This window comes from Ptychodera flava, chromosome 12 (assembly GCF_041260155.1).
Source record: "Ptychodera flava strain L36383 chromosome 12, AS_Pfla_20210202, whole genome shotgun sequence".
NCBI classification, from domain to species: Eukaryota; Metazoa; Hemichordata; class Enteropneusta; family Ptychoderidae; genus Ptychodera; species Ptychodera flava.
In genome coordinates, this window is record NC_091939.1 from 41553346 (window position 1) to 41576117 (window position 22772).

A 22772-nucleotide genomic window follows, 5' to 3' on the forward strand; every position below is an offset into this window, starting at 1 on the left:
TTCGAGTGACCCCCCTCGCCAACCATGATGAATTTGAGTATCCTCCCTCTCTAACTCTGAAATTTTGACTGATTCCCCCCCACTTAGAAAAGTTAAATACCAATACATGTAATTGTAAAATTTACAAAATACAGCTTTCAATTCCTGATGTACCCTGCTAGACTATCATTAGTTATCTCATGATGGTTCAAAAAAGGTGAACCCATCAAAATGAAATTCAAAGTCACAAAATAAAGATATAAAACCTCACGCAGTATCTAACCATATAGTATATTGTTTAATTTGGATGGGTATTATAACAGGGTTTTCACTAGGATATCTGACCGGGCAGAATTTGAAAGTATGGGGGAGAACACACGAGAGGCTTAGGGGGAAAGTATTACAGGGGCTTTTCCCCTATCTTGCATGGAAATTTTTAAGATATTGATGTGTGTAATGCTGCAGTCTGGTGCAATCTGAGAGGTATTTTTTAATTTTTTTAATAAGTGATACTGTTAGAATACCCAAAGGGGGAGAGCACGAGAGGGGGTTCCCCTCTCCCATTGGAAATTTTGAGAAATTGATGTGTTTAATGGTGCAATCTGAGAGGAGTTTTAGTTTCTTTTGCACTCAGTAAAACTGTTTGAAAATTACATTGAACACTGATATTTTTTACATTTTTTGCATGATCAGTGTTTGAGTCACAATATTCAACAACCAAACAATGACAATACAATTTGTGAAAAACAGTTCTGTTTGCCAGAGACTGAAGACAAATGAATATACAGGAACGGAAAATCTGTGACCTTCTTGTATCATTTCTCCAGCTGCCAGCTTCTAATGAAAAGCCTGAATATGGTATGTTTAACTGTCAAAATGGTCATTGATCTGAGGTAAATTAAAACATGTTTCTGTGATAATAAAGGATGAATTCACAACAGTTCAGTTTTGTTCTAGATCCTGTGAAAATTTTGTTGTGTGCCACGGTGCAGTGTAGTGCAATCTGAGAAGTATTTTCAATTGTCTTTTTACCTGTAAAACTGTTACAGGACCCAAAGGAGAGAACAGGAGAGGGGGTGGCCCCCTCTTGCATTGAAAATTTTGAGAAATGGATGTGTGCAATGGTGCAATCTGAGATGTGTTTCAATTTATTTCACACAAAAAAATTGAGTAACCCTGTCCCCCTTCTTCCTCTCCACATTTTGAGTAACGCCCCCTTGAAGTTTTCAAATTTTTTAGGTCAAAAAATGTGTTTCTCAAAAAGTACTGGTCTGATAGCTTTGAAATTTGGTATACAAGTTTCTACAGATGAACTAAGTAATATATATTGAATTTCTGATGAAATCTGTAATTTTGTATTTTTGGGGAAATTTTTGCAATTTTTGGTCAAAAAATGTGTATTTCCAAAACTACCCATCTGATAGCTTTGAAATTTCCTATACAGGTTTCTATTGATGAACTAAATGATATTTATTTGAAATAATGATAAAATCTGGAATTTTGAATTTTTGGGGCGATTTCTCCCATTTTTGGTCAAAAAATGTGTTTCTCAAAAAGTGCAGTTTTTATTTTTGGGGGCAATTATTGCCAATTTTGGTCAGAAAATTTTATTCTCAAAAAACTTCTCATCAGATAGCTTTGGTTGACATGTTCTTAGGGATGATCCGATGTGATATATTCAAAGTATGATGAAATCTTCAATTGTGTATTTTTGCAGCTTGTTTTAGCCACTTTTTTCTGGCCACTGCATTGAGCTATCAAAGATTTCCACCTTCTTTATCAACATGTGTCAAAAATAGTTATTCTCTACATAAACACAGCGTAGCTATATCGGCTGCTAGGTCGCTTGTCTAATTCTATATAGTGATGAAAGGAAATTAAACACTTATCAACGAACAAGGTTATCTGTACATCTTTGTACATCTCCCTATCAGAGGATGTTCTCACTATGCGCTGTAAAGCTTCCCTCCTATGGTTACCTCCTATGACGTGTATTGAGTAACTATTTACCCGATTATGGCGGAATATAGTCATACTGATATCAGGATCTACGATGATTCCCAGTAGAGGCTGTGCAAGGACGTCAAGTGACCTCCTCTCAATTTCTTGTACGAGAAAGTTGACATACTGTTGGTTCAGTGACCTGATTTTGTGATTTTCTAAAGGGGGGAGTATTGAGGCAACCATGACAGTATGAGTTCCAACAAGACAGTTTGTCTTCATTTGGCGTAAAAATTCTTGATCGTTTACTGTGTGGTCATGACCTTTTGGGAGTTCTACTGGTAGTTTCTCCCGCTGTGATTTCCTTTTCTTCAAAGGTGATTCATCACCTGTCACAGATTCGTCACTGGTTTCACTGTCCTCAAGTGACTGGGATCCACTTTCAACTGTATGTACATTACTTGTTTGATAGCTTTGTAATTTGGTATAAAGTCCCGAGGGATGTTATTAGATAAATTTTCTGCTCAAAGTGTTGGAAACCCCCAAATTTGTATATTTTAGGTAATTTTCTCAGTTTGTGACCTTAAATGACCTACACCAACCCAGAATATGTTGTGAGACAGTTTCGAAGGCTGTGAACATAATTTTGTCATATTTGGTATCAATTTGTAGGAAAATTTGATCCAGAAAACAAAGCTGAGGTGAATTTTTTCATTGCAGACCAATTTTTGCAACTTTTCTATGTAAGACACACAAGAACTGATGAGAAATTTGGATCCAGGATAATTCCAGATGTTGTAATCACCGCCCACAGTGGATTTCACTATCTGTGACTAACTTAAGTGCTCTTTACATTAGAATGATTAATTAAAAAATCCCCAAGGTTGTAAATACATTTTGTGTCATCTTGGGCAGCTGGCCTTATGTAATACCAAGTGGTGGAACATTTGATATTCAGGAGGGGGTAGGGTCTAGAAGATTGATGTGGTAGCATTACTTTTATACCAGATCCCTTGTACATGTTTTTGCCCACTCCCACCTTTTCTTTTATCAAGCCTTCTCTGTCTATTTTTTGTTGTTGACATTTGCTTATGTATTTAGGATCTGCTTGTCCCATTGCTATAGAAGTTGATATGCATGTTCCTAAAGATGACCTCCAGTACCTAAGTTGGAGACCTTATTTGCTTTTGTCATTCTTGTTTTTCCTGGTTTAAATATTTCTTGAATGGACCAATTCAAACCGAATGTGAGCACATAGTGTCCTTGACGGTATTTTTGAATAACCTCATAACCTCACTTGTTTGGTATCATTAGAAAGGCAATTTATTCTTCTTTAAGATGACATATTGTACTATGCAATGTTTTCTATGGTTTATATGAAATATGACCAAAACTTACCCATACCCCAAAGTTTAACATTGCAAATTACAGTAAATCTCAAATTCTACCAATTTTTTACCTAGGCATAATAAAAAATGCAATACTTTGTATGAAATTATGTTTATTTGGTACAGGGACATGTCAGAAATATGAAATAGACTTTTAACAGAAAAAATATTGGGACTCTACAGCTGTAACAGTCATATTTTGAAGGGTACCGCAAAATCACAGTGTTGCCGACTTGCATGCATTTTTGTTAAACCTGTCTTCCTATAAGTCATCTGCTGAGCTTGTTTTTGAATATAACCTCACTTGTTAGATATCATTAGAAAGATAATTTACTAATCTTTAAAATGACATATTGTAACATTCAATATCTTGTATAGTTTTCATGAAATATGACCAATACTTGCCCCATACCCCAAAATTCATATTGAAAATTGCAGTCATACCTAAAATCAAATTCTCACAATTTTTTACCTACACTTATAAAATCAGGCAATGTTTTATTTCATTCGGTAATGGGTCATGTCAGAAATATAAAATGGACTTTTAACAGAAAAAAATATTGGAATTCTGTAGTTGTAACTGTCAGATTTGGAAGGGTACTGCAAAATCTCCTTCTAATTGTTAAAAAAAAATGGTTGACCCTCTCCAAAGGGCATATGTATAATTTCTTGACTCTCATTACACACCATGTTTTATTTTGGTGAGTAAATCTGAATCTATTCACAAGATATTTTTTATGATTTGCATTGCATTTATATATACTCTTTATTTTTCTTACTATAGATCTTTCTACTAATTGTCGAGTGTTCACCAACTTCAAGTTGCATCCTTCACTTCTACAGTCATGTGCTATGCTTATCGCTTGTATAATATGTTGCGGGGAGACTGGTATATATGTTTCTTCTTTAATGACAATCTGACACCCGAACAATCATCTATATCAGGGACAAGATTTGTAGTCATCTGAGGTTTGTATTTTTGCAGGTAAACTATACCTATTATGAACGTTGTTCATCCTAAGTTCAGCAATATTATGGACAAGACCCAGTTTAACCTGTTGAGATTATAAGAAGAATTATTCATTGTTGGATAATGTGTACTGAAGCAAAGAAAAATCTGCATACATCTCGAACAATAGAATATTGACCAAGTTGAAGTAGTACATTCACTGTATACAATGCAAGATGCATGAATATTCCAGATTGATAAAGGTCATGATAACCATAAAATTTTAATACCAAAACAATGCACATTAATGCAGTGTTCGCGCTACCGCTCGCCAGATGGCAAAATGGCTAATTGATTCACTCATTGGCGACTCTGACACTCAAAACAATCTCCAGACTGGAGACTTGAAATTTGTCTATATGGTCACTTTGTTCTACAATGTTCTGTTTCATTGTGGTACATTTTTGTCAATGAAGCTGCACCCTTACCTGGCTTTTGTTGTCTTTATACAGAACAGACGACCCCAAGTCAATTGTTTTGAGTGATTTGGCTACAACTGATTTGTGTCTGGTGAAACTTCCCTCTGAAACGGCCTGTTCATCAACTATGTATCCGGTGAGATGAGCATTAACATATTGTGTTAATTCTTGTGTGGATATCTTCAGTTGGTAGATTGGCCGTTGGAACTTATGTCTGTTCTTACTTCTTTCGGGCTGTATTAACATTCCAGCTGATCTTATAATTCTTGTCTCTCTGCCAAATAGGAAGTTGTTGATCGATGCTGATTCACCAAGTGTTTTCCGATCCTCCTTCACATCTACATGAAATTATGATATCTAATATTACTGATATGTTTGCCACTGCTGAAGCACTTGATAAAAGAAATGGACGTTTAGGGTTGACATTTTGTCAAATGATCTTTTTTCACCTGCTTTAACTCTGTGCAATAAAGGAAAGGTCTTTTGTATCACCACTTGCCCACACCTTTATGGTTATAATCTCAGTTTGTTGTTTTTATTAAAAAAATAAAGCATAAATTTTGTTGCTTTTAATTATTGATTTATGTGTGCATCCCATGTGCTAAATGAGTACTTAATAAATTTAGATACAGTTTGTCACTCTATTCACTCACAAGGTATTATCTTGATTTTGCCATTGTCCGCCATCTAGTATGAAGCGCAGGACTTCCTGTTTGTGGAGACGATTTACAGTATCCAAACTTAGATTGTGTCTATTGGAGTACTCCTGCACCATTCTTACACAACTGTTCTCCTCTTCAAATTTTTCTGCTTGGTACCCTTGAGTGTGGCCATGTCTTTGTATGTCTTCAGCAATGTGTAGGAGGTAATGTGTTGTTTGTTTCCTGTTTGTCAGCATCATGTAGAAAAAACAATCCAATATATTTTCAATGTTACTATGACTATATTTATTTCTTAAGGTTAGATATTGACCTGTCAACCTTTGTGGTGAAATTTTACACTTCTCACAGAGGTACAATTATGTTGGTATGAATTGGGTTTATTGACAGAAGTATCCAAACAGATTTCAATAATCTTCATGGAGACAATTACTCTGTCAGTTATGTTACAAATATGCTCTGGTTAGTCTCTGTACTCAATTTATTTATTGCCTATCAAAATGTACAGAGTCTGTTGACGATTAATTGAACTCAGCTCAGTTACCAAGACAAATTATTTTTTTGGCTACAACAGATATAATGTATACCTAATCATTTTGCTTCCAAGCGCTCTTAGTTTCATCGTGAACTGATATTGTGTTACTGTTTCCATGTGGCTTATTTCTTCAGGAGTATATGATCCCTGTTTGTATATATGGTGAGTTATCTGTAAATGGTTTTGGATAGAATCTAAGGTGAGTAAATGTGAATGTCCCGTTATATATTATAGCCCAAACATGGGACTATGTGCCCATGGGTAGGTGACCATTTGCCCTCCTTAAACTGGGCAAAGGGTGCCCTGCCCCGAGGGTACATAGTCCTTGTTTGGCTGTAATGTTTATATTACATATCTCTCTTACTAGCCAAGTCAAACACCCGAAAAATTATTCTGCTGAGTGAAGTTCACGTAAAAAGTCCCAACTTTAAAGGCATATTTCTCCTAATTCAATGATGTTTTTTCACTCATGATACTTCATTTTGATTGTCATAAACTTCTTCATTCATTTGTAAAAAAATAAAATCGAAAAAATAAAACTAGTAAAAAGTTATAAAAACTTGAAAATTGGGTATCGTTCTCTTGCGCGGATCACCAGAAAAGGGTGATTTTGCGACCCCTATATTAAATGGAACATTCTACTGAAACGTATGGGCTGATTTCAATCACGGTCCCTCCACAAAATGAAAGGAGGGACCATGTTTCAATGTATGACCCCTTGTTGGAAACGTCAGATAATTTTCTAATGCGTCAGAGCCCCGATGTTGCGATATTCACATGTTGTCATCGTTTGAAATTGAAAGAAGAACTTTGATCGAAAATCTCGACCTCAAGACAGCAAAATTTTATATGAGCGGCTATCTGATGATAAAATTTAGTGTATACTTAGTAAGATTCGAAGGTTTCATGAAATTTTGTTGAGCGGTTTCGATGGAAATTGATCGACAAGTACGTTGAGCGCGATTGGGAGGTAGCGTGAGTGCCACTATCGACATTTCCGCTGCAAAAAATTTAGCCCACGGTCCTTTGTTTGCCGTGTTGGCTGTCGACATAGCTGCAATAATTGTAGTCCACGTGTCTTCGTTTTGCCGTGTTGGCTATTCAGCTACTGGCATGGCCGACATTTATCTTGTTCACATTGGCAACCCAACTGAAATTTGGGCCGACGCAAAATAATTGTCCTTTTGGGATTAAATTTGGTCAGTGTCCACACCTACCGGTACCAGAATTAGGGCCCACGTAACTTTACCTTTCTTTGTGACCTCTGACCTGTCAAAGTTCAAAATGGCGCATTTGAATATGGCACGCTGTTTCTACTGTTCATGATTTTCCTGTGTTTTTACGCACAAGAAGGGCAAATATGACTACCACTCACCCTTTTAATCATCGGAGAGATCTTCACTATTTATTGGATGAGCATATAGTATATATAAGACCGCGGTGGAGAAATAACCAGTGCGCGGCATTTTTGACATGCCTCTCTAGTCTATTACGTGCACTGTGGAATCAAATGACATGGTCTCGTTTGCGGAACAAAGGTTGGTGGGAAGTTCTGCGTACATGGGATGATATTAAAATGTAAAGACTGGATTGAAAACTTTCGATAGGTGTAAACTTTAGTTTCAAACGTCGTTTGTTTTGTGCGAACAGGGTGACTAGTTAAACTTCGATCCATGGCGGAGGCCTGGTCAACTGGGACCAGGGCCGACGTAACGTGTCCACACTGGCGATTTGCGTCGGACCAAATTTTGCGTCGGCCCTGAGTCGGCCCTGAACCCCCCCTTCTAACCGGGACCAAACTGAGTCGGCCCAGGGCCGACTCAGCGTGTCCACATTGGTTTTTTAAGTCAGCCCCGGCCCAGGTCCGGACCTGCATGGGCCGACGCAAAGTCGTCAATCTGAACGTGCCAATTGTGACTTGAGTGAGGCCAGTGTGTACGCTATCGCGTACTGCGTTAGACAGTTTGGATGAGTGTATATTCGCGTAAAAACAAAATATTTAGGGCTGATGTGCAGCAGTTTCAAAGGTTGTAGCTGGTTGGCCGATTCAAATTATATAATTTGCATATGTGCATAATTTACCTAGAAGCAGTAATGCATTGACGGTTGTGGGCTCTGTTCAATGTTGTCAATTAAACCACAGTAGTAAACTTTGTGCCTCCTTACTGTTTATTAATTGCCATAAATGTGAAATTTGGCAAAAAGTCAAATTGTTTTGACATAAATGAAAGTTATTTGAACTGGTTGGTTAGTGGTCCAGCATAAGTTCAAGTGTGGATTCTAAGTATCAACAACCTTGATATGAACCATTGACTAAAAAACATTTGCTTGTTACACTCACCACACTTGTACTTAGTATTTGGAGTGTACACCTATCTACAATACAATGATAAAAAGTTTGGACTCTGTAGGTCAACAGTGCATCTTTAATGTATGAGACTAAATAAGCTTATCCCTCAAGTATGTATAGGCCAAAAACAATATTTAATTTTGAATTATGTAGTGCAGGGAAGGACATACAATATGGTGAAAAGCAAACTAAATATAAAAACTGAATATACAATTATATGGAAATGTTGTTTTACAGTCATGAGTATCTGGTGTGTGCCGAGAGACAAATATTAAAATTGGACAGTATCATCCTGACCACAGTTTGTCTGACTGGTTGTTTCCTTCTGATTTTCTGACACGGTGATAGGTACAAAATATTATGCTATTCACGATAGTTATACAACATAGCTTGCATTTTGTTCATAGTAGAACTGAGTTTTACATGTAAGATAACTTTCTCGTAAACTGTAAATTCTGGCTTCTGGCAGCTCAAACGTCGCAATACTACATTTTTTGATATGATATGGAGTGATTTGCACACATGCAGTGACAGTCGATATATTCATAGTATGAGAGTCTACTGTACATTAAAGCATAGTGATGTTGACAACTACATGCATGCCAGTGCACGATTTCAAAGTAGCCAGGAGGAAATTCTAATGGTCTTTTAGTGGAAAATATAGGTATTAAACGACAGTGAAAAAAACAACATTAGTTATCGTGACCTTGCTGAAGTGCAATCTCGGATCATGTATGATCTGATGATCATGGCAAATTACCATGTCGGATTTAGCCCTGCGTACGATGCTGTGTGTTCCGCTACAGCTATTCGCCCCGCTCACCACAGCCCTGCAAAGACCCGTACGTAGGGTCGGTGACTTCAAATCCACTTTGGGACTTGACGTAAAAAGCCAAATTACTGCCGAAATTCAGCGTTCTTGGGCCCAAGTCGTATCCCTGCCCACCTCAGCTACTCGATCGCTTCCAAAAATGCCAGTCTTTCATTCACTTTTCGTAAATAACCGTCGATGTCGGCAACTCTCTCGCTAGCCCTGCGTACGTACGCAGTGTACGCAGTGCATTCCCTGTGTGCGTTCCTAACACACAGCATCGTACGCAGGGCTAGCGAGAGAGTTGCCGACATCGACGGTTATTAAGTAAAAGATGATGTCAAAATCAATGCACAACTGTCGAAATTACCCAAAATAAGCAACAGAAAACTAAAAGTTATCGCTGTGTCGAAAGGACAGTATATCAACATAAAAAGACGCTAGTTTGTTATGACATGGAGGCCGGAGGTAGAAGGACAGAGCATTCCCTCGCTCTCACCCAGCTATTAGTACGGGCCGCCGGTGGGATTGCCTCGCTATTAAAAGCAATGGATTCGCCGGTACTGGGGAGTACGGAGGCCATCATTCTTCAGTCTATCGAAGGAGCGGTTCGTGCCAAAAAATACATGACAGCAATCAAATATACGCTAAAACCTTTAAAACGTCAAAATCCGCAACTGACCGAGAAACATGATGGCAGTCCTTGAAAAACAACGCTAACTTGTTATGTGCGCATGCGCATATTAAGGGGAGACCCATTTGATTTCGGGGGGGGGGGGTATGCAGGAAGTGGGTATGGGAACTTTTTTTGTTAGAGAGAGAGCATTTTTTTATTTCTACAGTCAGACCTGCATCAATTTTTTTTTCAAATGGAGTAGCAGTGCAATTTTTCAAATTTAAGCCAGTGTTTCACATATCACTGGATGTTTTTATTTATTCATTTTACATTTCCAACAAATGACAAACAAAATGGAAAGTCTATTATATATACAACTTTAAATTATAGAACACTTTTTTGGCAAATCAACTGTGATCAGTACTATACCTGCTTTTTAGTCCCCACGGACACCGTCCGGGGGACTTATAGGTTTGGTCATGTCCGTGCGTGCGTCCGTGCGTGCGTGCGTGCGTGCGTGTGTGCGAGTGTGCGTCCGTCCGTTCACGCAGATATCTCAGAGACGCCTGGAGCGATTTCGTTCAAACTTGGTACAAGGATAGTACCCTACCTCATACAGATGCACATTGATTTGTTTCACAATGCGATCAAATTGGCCGTGTTAGAGGACTTTTTAGTTTTCACCTCCATAGACTCCCATGTATAAGGCAGTCCATAGACTTCCATGTATAAGGCAGTCCATAGACTCCCATGTATAAGGCAGTCCATAGACTCCCATGTATAAGGCAGTCCATAGACTCCCATGTATAAGGCCAAGAAAAATAAAAATTTAGTTTCTCATCGTATTCATATTGCAAAAAGGATGCAGTTACACAGTTTTTAGTCCCCAAAGATAAAGTCAAGGGGGCTTTTAGATTGGGTCATGTCCGTCCATGAGTCCATCCATGAGTCCATCCGTTCACGCAGATATCTCAGACACTTTGACAAAATGTCACGTGACCTTGGTGACCTTTGACCTCGAATATACATATTTGTCCATAACTCAGTAACCACAAGTCCTAAACCTTTCATATATGGTATGATGGGACACCCTATGACACCACATATTGTACCTCATTAATTGTGCATATCTAATTTTGAGTGAGCCAATAGAGCTAGAGGTCTGATTTTTTGTATATATGGATAACTTAGCAATAAAATTTTTTTGACAAAATGTCACGTGACCTCGGTGACCTTTGACCTCAAATATACATATTTGTGCATAACTCAGTAACCACAAGTGCTACACCCTTCATATTTGGTATGATGGGACACCTTATGACGCCACATATGTACCTCATTAATTATGTGCATATCAAATTTGAGCAAGCAAATAGAGCTAGAGGTCTGATTTTGGTATATAGGGATAACTTAGCACTACAATTTTTTGACAAAATGTCACGTGACCTTGGTGACCTTTGACCTCAAATATACATATTTGTCCATAACTCAGGAACCACAAGTGGTACACCCTTCATATATGGTATGACGGGACACCTTATGACGCCACATATTGTACCTCATCAATTATGCGCATATCTAATTTTGAGCGAGCCAATAGAGCTAGTGGTCTGATTGTTGGTATATAGGGATAACTTGGCAATACAATTTTTTTGACAAAATGTCATGTGACCTCGGTGACCTTTGACCTCAAATATACATATTTGTCCATAACTCAGTAACCACAAGTGCTACACCCTTCATATATGGTATGACGGGACACCTTATGACGCCACATATTGTACCTCATTAGTTATGTGCATATCTAATTTTGAGCAAGCAAATAGAGCTAGAGGTCTGATTTTTGGTATATAGGGATAACTTAGCACTACAATTTTTTTGACAAAATGTCACATGACGTCGATGACCTTTGACCTTAAATATACATATTTGTCCATAACTCAGGAACCACAAGTGGTACACCCTTCATATATGGTATGATGGGAGACCTTATGATGCTTCATACTGTACCTCATTAATTATGCATATATCTAATTCTGAGCAAACCCATAGAGCTGGATGTCTGTCATACATATGCACATAGATTTGTTCTGTGATACGATCCAATAAGGCCGCCATGTGGCCATTATTACGTTTCTTTCATGTCCTGAACTACAGCTCAGACATGTATCAAGCAAATTTATTCAAAAGTATTTTTATCACAGACCTAATGAAGAGGACTCTATCCTCTCTGAGGACCTGTAATCAAAGTACCCATTAACAAGTGGGGACTGTGTCATCAACGATGACTTGTCTTTAAAACAGTCAATTCTTTTTAAGTTCTCAGGGGAGATGTTATCTTTTGTGGTCAGAGAAACAAGGCTCACACATTGTATTTCATTATATTTGTTGTTCCTCAATTTTCATTGTCAACTTGTAATCTTTCTAACATATTTATATTGAGAGAATAATGTATTGGTTTTAACACTAGTTTATTGACTCCTATCTTGTGTTTTAAATTTTCACGATTTAGAGAAGTCAAATAGTCCCATCTAGATATTGCCTATACCATTGAGATATTGCAACAGAAATCCTGAAACATGATTTCTTGGGTCAGAAAAGGGAAGGAAAACATCAAGTGCACCGAGGTGTACAGTAGTGAATGCTTATATCATAAGTGCTGGAAAAAAACCACATAAGAATTACTTGTGGTAAAAACATTTGCGTGCCTTTGGCAGCATGCCAGCAAAGAATACATGAGAATGAAGTTTCCAAAATGTTGCTCATTTCAACAGCATTGTGACAATTCCTTTTTTATTTCTGTCTGTTATGAGAATATTTTTTTCTCAAGCCATTACAGGCTTAATTTTTTTCTTTTATTTCACCTGGTGACAATTTTTTTTCCTCGAAATCCTCCATACCCCCCCCCAGAAATCAAGTGGTTCTCCCTAAGTGAGCCCTGACCTATACGGGCCAGTGGATTACTTCCTCAGTAGAACTGATATGCCTGCCAGTACCGGTGTTTATCGCCTACGGAGGCCATCATTCTTCAGTCGATCAAAGGCGCCTTTCGTACCAAAAAATACACGACAGCTGCAAAAGTGCATCACTGTCAACTTCATAACTATAGAACATGTTGAAATACACAGTGAAACGTTCACAATGTAAAAAATGTGCCCATACCGAGAAACAAGATGGCGTCCGTTTCGATTCTTCAACTCAGATTTTGTCCTACAGTTGTGCGCATGCGCAGACGGTAGCTTTAGCGAAAGTGAGGCAAAATCAAGTAAATATAAAATAAATGGATAAAAATATTGTTTAAAAACAATGTAAGGCATGTATCACCAAATTTTGAACATTTCTGACGGTATTTCAACTATACGAACACCCATGCCAAACATCACAATAATCAAATCAGTGGTTTTGAGGAAAAAGTGAAAATAGTGGTTTTCAGAAAAAAGCTAAAAAAGTGACTTTAAAATGATTCAATCAAAAAAAAGAAAAAAGACGTTTGAGATACATGCCCAAGTGACCACCAGACCAATTTCAGAAAAAGTTACTGAAGCGTTTCTGAGATACCTGCGTCCACAGCATACGGCCCACTATGTTGGCCGTATTGGGCCGCGCCATCACATTAGTACCTTGTGCCCAGAGGGCACAAAGTACTAAAAATTGGATAAGCTAAGTGTTCTTACTATTGTGCTATTTTTTTTAAATGTAAATTTGGTACGCTTGTTCTACACTTTTTTTTAGTCCCCACGGACACGGGACTTATAGGGGGGGACTTATAGGTTTGGTCATGTCCGTGCGTGCGTCCGTCCGTTCACGCAGATATCTCAGAGATGCAAGAAGCGATTTCATTCAAACTTGGTACAAGGATTACTTCATATGTCATACAGATGCATGTGATTTGTTTTGTGATACGATCCAATATGGCTGCCAGGCGGCCATTTTATTACGATTTTTTCATGTACAGAGCCATAACTCAGACATGTTTCAACCGATTTTATTCAAAGTTGGTACAAGGACATTGACTAATGTCATAGATATGCACGTCAATTTGTTTTGTGATACAATCCAATATGGCCGCCAGGCGGCCATTTTATTATGATTTTTTCATGTACAGAGCCATAACTCAGACATGTTTCAGCCGATTTTATTCAAAGTTGGTACAAGGACAATGACCAATGTCATAGATATGCACGTCAATTTGTTTTGTGATACGATCCAATATGGCCGCCAGACGGCCATTTTATTACAATTTTTTCATATACAGAGCCATAATTCAGACATGTTTTAACCGATTTTATTCAAAGTTGGTACAAGGACATTGACCAATGTCATAGATATGCACGTCAATTTGTTATGTGATACGATCCAATATGGCCGCTAGGCAGCCATTTTATTACGATGTTTTCATGTACAGAGCCATAACTCAGATATGTTTCAACCGATTTTATTCAAAGTTGGTACAAGGAGATTGACTAATGTCATACATATGCATGTCAATTTGTTATGTGATACGATCCAATATGGCTGCCTTGCGGCCATTTTGTTACGATTTTTCATGTACAGAGCCATAATACTCTCAGGCATATCTCAACCGATTTTATTCAAAGTTGGTACAAGGACATTAACCTATGTCATACATATGTATGTCAATTTGTTTCATGATATGATCCAATATGGCTGCATGGCAGCCATTTTGTTACAATTTTTTCCTGTCATTAGCCAAAACTTGGGCATGTCTCAAATATGGTACCAGTGATAATCTGTCAAGTGTTAGAATTGTATGCAAAAATGTTTTGCAACATCCTGTTATTAATTCCTAGTTGACTCATTTTCTGAACTTTAGGATGGTGGCCTACATTGGTTTTATGTTTTCATCACCATGGAACTCATTCTTGGCCATTGAGCGCCATCTGTATCAAAAGTATTTTTATCACAGACCTAATTAATGAAGAGGACTCTATCCTCTCTGAGGACATGTAATCAAAGTACCCATTAACAAGTGGGGACTGTGTCATCAACGATGACTTGTTTTTTGAGGGATTGTGTTGTTCACGACAGCTTGTTCATGCTTTAAACTTGCGTTCTTTTCTGTTGATCATAGCTAGGCTTTTTCTGTGTTGAGCACTGTTGATTGTGTTGATCACAGGCTTTTCTGTGTTGAGCAGTGTTGATCGTGTTGATCACAGGCTTTTCTGTGTTGAGCACTGTTGATCACAGCTAGGCTTTTTCTGTGTTGAGCACTGTTGATCATGTTGATCAGTGTTGATCACAGGCTTTTCTGTGTTGAGCACTGTTGATCACAGCTAGGCTTTTTCTGTGTTGAGCAGTGTTGATCATGTTGATCACAGGCTTTTCTGTGTTGAGCACTGTTGATCACAGCTAGGCTTTTTCTGTGTTGATCATGTTGATCAGTGTTGATCACAGGCTTTTCTGTGTTGAGCACTGTTGATCACAGCTAGGCTTTTTCTGTGTTGAGCAGTGTTGATCATGTTGATCAGTGTTGATCACAGGCTTTTCTGTGTTGAGCACTGTTGATCCTGTTGATCACAGGCTTTTTCTGTGTTGAGTAGTGTCAGGCTTTTCTGTGTTGAGCACTGTTGATCGTGTTGATCACAGGCTTTTCTGTGTTGAGCACTGTTGATCACAGCTAGGCTTTTTCTGTGTTGAGCAGTGTTGATCATGTTGATCAGTGTTGATCACAGGCTTTTCTGTGTTGAGCACTGTTGATTGTGTTGATCACAGGCTTTTCTGTGTTGAGCACTGTTGATCACAGCTAGGCTTTTTCTGTGTTGATCAGTGTTGATCACAGGCTTTTCTGTGTCGAGCACTGTTGATCACAGCTAGGCTTTCAGGGCTTTTTCTGCTGTTTTGAGCACTGTTGAACATGTAAGTAAAATTTGCCAACGAACATAACACGCTACCTTAAGTGTGGTTTCAACAGAATATGACTTGATTTCCATCATGACATCGAGTGAAAAATATAGGCAAAAGTTACAGCTACTGTGACTTCAACAGTGCCAGCATATCTATTAAAGCTTACTCAGTGTTCTCGCTAAAACATAAAAGCCGGCTGGGCAGCCGGCAAAAACAACGGGCAGAAAACAACCGCCTGGTTTGACTAAAAGTCGTGTGACTTACCGGCTACTTTCAGAAGTTTCATCACCCAAAATTGTTACTTAAGTATTTTTGTGATCTTAAATCTGATGCGACGGGACTATCTAGCCTAAGGATCGGCGACACTGATGTCATCCCTTCAAACTCTGTACGTAATCTTGGCACGATTTAAACAGGAATGGTTGCTATGTCTGATCATATAAACCACGTTTGTAGAAATGGCAACTACTCATTATATAGAATTGGCAAGATCCGTAACCTTCTCGATCAGGACACTACCGAGACATTGATCCACGCATTTGTAACATCTCAGTTAGATTATTGTAATAGTCTCTTGTATGGAATTAACAAAGATCAGCTTCACCGTTTGCAATCTCTTCAAAATGCCGCAGCACGTTTAGTCAGCCGTTCTCGCAAATTTGATCATATTACACCTGTACTAGTTGATTTACATTGGCTGCCTGTTGAAGCACGTATTAAGTTCAAGATTATGTTATTACTTTTAAATTGATTAGAGGCTTTGCACCTATGTATTTTACAGAGCTGATAGAGCAATATTGTTCCTACCAGAGATCTCCGTTCTGCAGACTGTTTTGATCGTGGATGGTCTGAATAAGTGACGCAGACACAGATATTCAGAGCTCAAGTAACTTCGTGTATTTCACTAAGACGAGTGACATGTTGGAGAGAGTGCGCATGCGTGCGCATGTTACATCCTTGTTCAAGAACACATTATAGCTTTCTCAAAGTACTGATTTTTACATATTGTAACATCCTTCCTTTTTAAAGGATAGTAGGGAGTCCTGATATGATGTTAATTGTTCATGAATTGGAATGTTCATATCAATTGTCCGCGTTACCGTACTCAGGCCTCTGGTGGACATAGTAATAGTGAACTTTTTTTGTTTTTTTTTTTGTTTTTTTTTTTTTTTTTTTTTAGAACAAAAACATTCTCAAGATGCAAATACAACAATAAACATGATAAAATATCAACTTTGTTTCAGCATGCATAAGATAATATAAAGTTTCTTTGAGTATCAATGTTTTGTTGAATTTGTAACGAAAGGTTTATGAAACATGAATAATTTGGCAACTGTAGTCATAGTTACAGTAGTGTGTTAAAACTAGCATAGAACACAGAACAAAGTTTTCAAGTGGTGTAGTCCTTCCAATAGGTTGTTGTTTTATTTATACGGCCGCTTCTGGATTTCACTGGTGATTTAGACAGTGTTGTTTCAGTCGGAGGGGGCGGAGGCGACGAAGTTGTTTCCTTGGTAGCTGGCAGACGTGGTGGTGGAGGGGTACTTGCAGGCAATGGTGGTTTGATGGAAATGGGAGCGTTCAGGATTGCGTCTGTTGGTGCCAACTCTTTGGTATCTGGTGGTTCTGTTGTTTCTTGAGGTGCGCTCGATTACGTCGGTAGATTGTGTTGTCTGATTTAACTTCATATGATCTTCCATCCAGGCGCTGTGTGACGATGGCTTTTGGCCATTTCTTTTGTCCTAGGATGAACGGTTTCATTCTGACAACATCACCTTCTTCTAGCGTTGGTAAGTCATGTGCATTCCTGTTGTAATATGCTGCTTGTACAGTTTGCTTTTTCTTCATTCTGTCTCGTTCGCTTTCCGAGTTGAATGACCTTGGTTTCAGTAGACTGGCTGCGGTTGGAAGTAGTGTTCTGGTCCTACGATTCATTAGGCGTTGTGCTGGACTGGAGCCTACTTGTTGTGTTGGGGTGTTGCGTTGATCGAGTAGTGCAAGGTTGATGTCGCTGTTGGATTTCTTGCACTTTCTCAAGAGTTGTTTGGCTTTCTTGACGGCTGCTTCGACCTTGCCATTAGCTTTGCTGTTGTATGGGCTTATGGTGAGGTGTTCAAAGTCCCATTGCTTAGCGAATTCTGCAAATTCAGTAGATATGTACTGTGGTCCGTTGTCACTTACAGCTTGTTCCGGTATTCCATACCTGGCAAAGTGCTGTTTGGTTTTCCTTATGATGGTTGAGGACTTTGTGTCTGGAAGTTTGTCCAGTTCATAGAAATCGCTATAGTAGTCTACGGTTACGAGGTAGTCACGATTGTCATAGGTGAATAGATCTGAGGCTATTTTTTGCCATGGTCGTTGTGGAATCTCGTGGTTCATCAGTGTTTCTTTGCACTGACTAGTTTCATATGTTCTGCATGTTTCACAGGCTGAGATGTAGTTCTTGATGTCTGCACTCATACCTGGCCAGTACAGGCATTCGCGCGCTCTACGCAGACAACCTTCAATGCCAGTGTGTGATGAGTGTATGCGGGTCATCATGTCTTTTCTTAGGCTGTGTGGTATGACGACTCTTTCCGATCTGAAGATGAGGCCATCTTGGATGGATAGTTCATCTCTGAAGTTGAAGTATGGCGATACTTGTGTTGGTGCTTGGTCCTTGGTATCTGGCCAACCGGACTGGATTACCTTTCGGAGTGACTGCAGGGATTTATCTTGCTCTGTTGCTGTGCGAATTTGTGACAGTCTCTCCTCACTTATAGGTAAGAAACTGACCATATTGATTTTGTCAAACACAGTTTCTCTGTTTGTTCCATCAGGAGGTAAGTATGCTCTGGATAGAGTATCGGCTACGTGCATGTCCTTACCTTTGCAGTAGACTATCTTCACGTCATAGTTTTGGAGACGGATCATCATTCTCTGTAATCTCTTTGGTGCTCTGGATAGCGGCTTATTCTGTATTGACTCCAGAGGTTTGTGATCACTGTATACTGTGGTGTGTCGGCCATAAGTGTATTGATGAAATTTCTCCATCGAGTAGACAATAGCCAGCATTTCCTTTTCGATCTGGGCATATCTCGTTTCGGCTGGTGAAAGTGCTCGGCTTGCGTATGCTATGGGGCGTCCTTCTTGCAGTAGTACGGTACCTAAGCCAGACTGACTACTATCACATTGTACTTCAAGTTCTTTGTCTGGGTTGTAGTATGCTAATACAGGCGCTGACGTCATCAGCTTCTTTACTTCATGAAATGCAGCTTCCTGCGTTTCGGTCCATTCCCACTTAACATCAGTATGAGTGAGTTGTCTGATGGGCTTCATGACGTCAGATAGGCGTGGTAGGAAACGACTAAGATAGTTTACCATACCATTCAGTCTCTGGACTTCTTCAGGATTCTCTGGCCTGGGCATTTCTATGATTGCCTTTATCTTGTCTGGATCAGCTTTCAGGCCGTCTTCAGTCAGTAGGTGTCCGTGGAAGGGTATCTGTTTGCATCGTAGTTTCAACTTGGCTTGCTTGAGTTTGATGCCTTTCTCACGACATCGTTGTAGTAGCTTGTCTAAGTTGTTATCGTGTCCTGGGTCAGTGTCGCTGTGGACTGTGATATCATCAGCAATGCATAGTACGCCTGGTAGGCCCTCTAGTGCTTGGTGTAAGCGTTTTTGGAATATTTCGCTGGAGACATTGAGGCCAAAAGGCAGTCTAAGCCATCGATATCTTCCGAAAGGAGTAATAAACGTGGTAAGTAGACTGGATTCCTCATCAAGAGTCAGGTGCCAGTATGCGGACGACAGGTCGACTTTGGTGAAGACCTTTGACTTTGATAGTTCAGGCAGGACATCATCAAGGGTCGGTAGCTGATAGTGCTCTCTTTTGAGCGCTTCGTTCAAGGGTTTCGGATCGATGCAGATCCTAATTTCTCCAGACTTCTTTGTCGTAGCTACAAATTGACTGGTCCATTCAGTGGGTTGGTCAATGGTGTGATGGCTCCAAGCCCTACAAGTCGGTCAAGTTCGGCTTTCAATTTGTCTTTTACGGAGATGGGTACTGATCGACATGGCAGTGTGACAGGGGTTGCATCTGGGTTAACATATAGATGTACTTTGCCCTCAAGTTGTCCTAGTTTATCATCGAAGACATCAGGGTATTTGTTGACGATGTGTTGCTTGTCATCAGAGGAGACTGAGTTAACTGCCTGAAGTTCTCTCTATTTATGGTTAGCAGCTTCATCTGTTGTGTCGCTTGTATGCCTAGGAGTGGAGTTAGGTTTTCCTTTACAATAATGAATTCAACAGAGTACTTTCATTCCCTTTGGGTTGCGTATGATCAGGCGACATACTCCGGCTGGTTGTAGTTTAGTGCCATTCCACATTACTAGATTATTGTGACATGGTTAATGTCTCTCTTACCGATGTACTTTATGGGCAGGATATTAGCCGTTGCTCCGCAATCTAACTGGAAACGGACTGGCTTGTTATCGATAAGAATTTCTGCGTGAACTTCTTTGTCATTCACTGAGTTGACCTTCACAACATTTATCCATTCTGGTTCAGAGTCACTGGATTCACTGCACTGGTTGTCTTGCACAGTACGTACTTTGCGAGTTTTCAAGCATTTCTTGGCGAAATGGTTTCTACCCTTGCATGATGTACAAGTCTTTCCCCATGCAGGGCACTTCTGTTTACCAGGAACATGGTTGTATCCGCAAAATTTGCAGTCAATACTATTCTGTTTGGTATTTGGAGCTTGGGCTTTGTGACTCTTAGTATCACTCTGCTTCTTTCTTTGGGAGTGGGCTTTGCCTTAACTTTGTTTACTTCTTCTGAACCTCCCATCGCTCTCAGACGTGATGCGGTGGCTTCAGCACCTCGGCATGTGTCGATACAATGGTTGAGTGTTAGTTTGCGTTCTTGCAGGAGACGCTTTCGTACTGCATTGTCCTTTATACCAACAACTATTTGATCTCTGATGAGCGAGTCGTGTAAGCACTGACAAAAGTTGCATGTCTTGGCTATGGTTTTCAGTGCTGTAATGTAGGTATCAATGCTTTCATTTTGCTCTTGGACACGCTTGTTGAATAGATATCGTTGGTATGTTTCATTGGTTTCACCAACAAAGTGGGTGTCAAATTTCTTGACAATAGTGTCTAGCTTGGATTTGTCCTCCCTCTGCATAACCAAATCCATTATATATTGCTAAAGCTTCAGGCCCAATGGCATGGAGAAACAGGGCTAACTGGTATTCAGTTGTTTGAGTATTCAGCTGCGTTATCACACTATAATTGTTCCATACCTGTTTCCATGTTTTCCATTTCTCGGCTGAGGTGGCGCTGTCACCTACATCCAACTGAGCAGGCAATGGAATCTGTGGTGCGTTGGGCGGTAAAGTAACACGAGCGTTCTCTTGGGGGTTTGCCATAATGAGTATTGCAGCGATCGGCTTCGGTATTAGGTTTCTCAGTACTAACGACAATGTTTCAGACAGTGCCGGGTTTCAATGATAGCCGTGTGTATTAGAAACACGTGTGTTCGTTCATACGGAATACAGTCCGATCACAACTTACAGTTTTGTTGCCGTAGAAATTCAGTTTCTTCGTCCTTGGGTCCTTTTCTTTGGTTCAAGGATTCATCTAGGCTTCAAGTTTTACCGCTGCCACCATGTTTTGATCGTGGATGGTCATGAATAAGTGACGCAGACACAGATATTCAGAGCTCAAAGTAACTTCGTGTATTTCACTAAAACGAGTGACATGTTGGAGAGAGTGCGCATGCGTGCGCATGTTACATCCTTGTTCAAGAACACATTATAGCTTTCTCAAAGTACTGATTTTTACATATTGTAACACAGACAAGTTACGTCTGATTCCACCTCGCGGAAAATTCAGTAAAGCATACGGCCAGAGAGCCTTTCAGTGTGTGCGCCATCGTTGTGGAATATGTTGCCTGTAGAGATTCGTACTGCAAGAAATGTTGAGTCTTTTAAACGCGGTTTGAAACCTATCTTTTTAATCTGTATCATCAGTGATTTGTTTATGCTTTGCGGTACATTTTCTTCACCGCAGGACTGCTCGTGTGGTGCGTTTTATCCTGACACTTGTATTTTGTAAAATCGCTTGGGTGTGTTCTGTACAGCGCACTGTGACGTATGTGTAGTGCGTTTTTTCAAGAATTTTTAATAATAATAATAAATAATAATAATAATAATAAATGGCGAGAAAGCTTGAAAATCGCAAAGACGATCCCACTAAAACTCGTGTGAGCTGCATTTACAGTGCCTATTTGAATGTCATGACCTTGTAGAATTACCTGAATGCGTGCATACAGCCAATCACAGCGTCTGTTTTAAACAGAAGATTTGTAACGCATTGGGATTTCCATGCGGGGGAGATGTAACCCATGCTATGATTGGTCATCGTGTTGTCATTGCCACAAGAGGACGTAATTCGTCGTCACATGAACAAACAATCATGGCGTTTTAAGTTCAGCGGTGGGAAAAAGAATTCCAGCATATCAATTTTTCGTAAGAGACTAAAAAAGAATGAAAGTAAGTACCACAATTATGTTTCAATTCAAGGGTTTTTCATATGAACTCACAAGGTAAATAAAGTGTGCATTGCCGATCGACGCGATCGCGACCCACTAAGCTGTATCGATGATAGATCATGCACGTAAAATAAATCACTTTAATCACTTTATTGCGTAACAACACACTTCGGAAAGTGCAGTATAGCAAGACAATAAACTATACATTACATGAAACATTCTTGTTGATGTCTTTACCTTCGGCTGCTGGGGGAACTAAAGTCTTTCTAATATACTTCATGAGAGACAATGTGTCGTCTGAACTTAAAATATACAAAAACTTCTCTCTTTCATTTAAACTATCAAACATTGGATAATACAGATTCATTGCAGAAAAGAGAACTTCTCTATCACTACATCTTCGACAGAAGTTTTACAAAACTTACAATATCTTGATTCAGGTGGAATTCTTGGTTTTGACCTTCTACCCAACTCTATTTGTAAACAGTGATCAGAAATACGAAGTTTTGTGACCAATTTTTTGCAGTTAATGTTCTTAATATCTAGTAAGTAATTTTCTAAACCAAATTTAGTTTTAAATTCTCTGTATGTTCTGAGCTTATTGTTTCCCTTCCCAAGAGTCTTGTTATCATTGAATAAGTCACTGTACCAAGAAGCTTG

General features: G+C 39.3%; 1 long non-coding RNA gene across 1 annotated transcript in view; it reads left to right on the forward strand.

The window, feature by feature from the left end:
• Positions 1 to 4571: 4571 nt before the first annotated feature.
• Positions 4572 to 22772, forward strand: part of LOC139146377 (uncharacterized) — a 37810-nt gene continuing 19609 nt past the window's right edge. The window contains exons 1-2 of the long non-coding RNA XR_011555137.1: positions 4572 to 4872; positions 6065 to 6129. This is a non-coding gene — a long non-coding RNA (uncharacterized lncRNA). The remainder of the gene's footprint in view (positions 4873 to 6064; positions 6130 to 22772) is intronic.